The 1,329-nt window shown below is 44.8% G+C and overlaps 1 pseudogene; it reads left to right on the top strand.

The window, feature by feature from the left end:
* The first annotated feature begins 318 nt into the window (after positions 1-318).
* On the top strand, positions 319-1,002 carry LOC114213662 (glycine cleavage system H protein, mitochondrial pseudogene; annotated as a pseudogene).
* The last annotated feature ends 327 nt before the right edge of the window (positions 1,003-1,329 follow it).

Here is a 1,329-nt window from a genome sequence, read left to right as displayed (position 1 = left end):
GATATTCCATACAAACATAATCCAAAAAATACCAGTTGTCTTAACTGTATTTGAACTTTTTAGCATTTTAAAAAAATATTTTATTTATTTATTTGACACACACACACACACAGAGAGAGAGAGAGAGCACAAGTAGGTGGAGGAGCAGAGGGAGAGGGAGAAGCAGACTCCCCACTGAGCCAGGAGACAAGACTCGGGACTGCATCCCAGGACCCTGGGATCAGCACCTGAGCCGAAGGCGGACATTTAACCGACTGAGCCACCCAGGTGCCCCTGAACGTTTTAACATTCATGTCCTCTGTGGTGTGTATAATTTGAATGTGTTCTAGAGGTTGTATAGCACAGAGTAATGTCTGCAATTACGGACTTAAAAATGCCACACTTCTGGCCGGCTGGGGTTCCCGAGTCCCCTGCACCGCGAGCCCCCGCACCTCCGTGAACTTGGCGCTGTGAGCGGTGCGGAGCGTGCGGGCTGCGGCCTGCGGTCTGCGCTTCGCCTCGGCGCCCGCCGCACCCCGCCTGACGGGGCCCTGGGGGCTGAGGGCGGGCGCCGTCCGGACACTGCGCACGGGCTCCGCTCGGCTCTCCGTGCGTAAATTCACGGACAAACATGAATGGATAACAACAGAAAATGGTATTGGAACGGTGAGAATCAGCAATTTTGCACAGGAAGCTCTGGGAGATGTTGTTTACTGTAGTCTGCCCGAAGTTGGGACAAAACTGAACAAACAAGATGAGTTTGGTGCTTTGGAGAGTGTGAGAGCTGCTAGTGAACTCTATTCTCCTCTATCAGGAGAAGTAACTGAAATTAATGAAGCTCTTGCAGAAAATCCAGGACTTGTCAACAAATCTTCTTATGAAGATGGTTGACTGATCAAGATAGCACTCAGTGATCCTTCAGAACTGGATGAATGAATGAGTGAAGAAGCATATGAGAAATACATAAAATCTATTGAGGAGTGAAAATGGAACCCCTAAATAAACTAGTATGAAACAACTTAATCTAGCATAGTTGTCTTAAATTAGTGGTACACAGAGGATTTAAAATAGCAACTATTAGCGATACCAGTGGAGAAAGAAACAACTTGCAACAATGCTAATGGAAGAAAATACCCCTTAACTTTACAATGTTTGCAGAAAAACACAACATGCATCTGTTTTGCAACACCCTCTGATTTTTATGCTCCAGTTATAATATTCAGAATCCTGAAATTATCTTTGGTGAAAAACTAGTTATAAAAATTACGTAATTCAAGGATGACATTGTTACCTTAAGCCTTAAGCTTACATCTATCCCTGGATGGGGGTCAAAATGCTTAAATAATCTTT

This window comes from Eumetopias jubatus, unplaced genomic scaffold (genome assembly GCF_037043125.1).
Source record: "Eumetopias jubatus isolate StellerSeaLion01/CBP00866 unplaced genomic scaffold, mEumJub1_p1.0 scaffold_14, whole genome shotgun sequence".
Classification (NCBI taxonomy): domain Eukaryota; kingdom Metazoa; phylum Chordata; class Mammalia; order Carnivora; family Otariidae; genus Eumetopias; species Eumetopias jubatus.
This window is presented reverse-complemented; position numbering and strand designations above follow the sequence as displayed.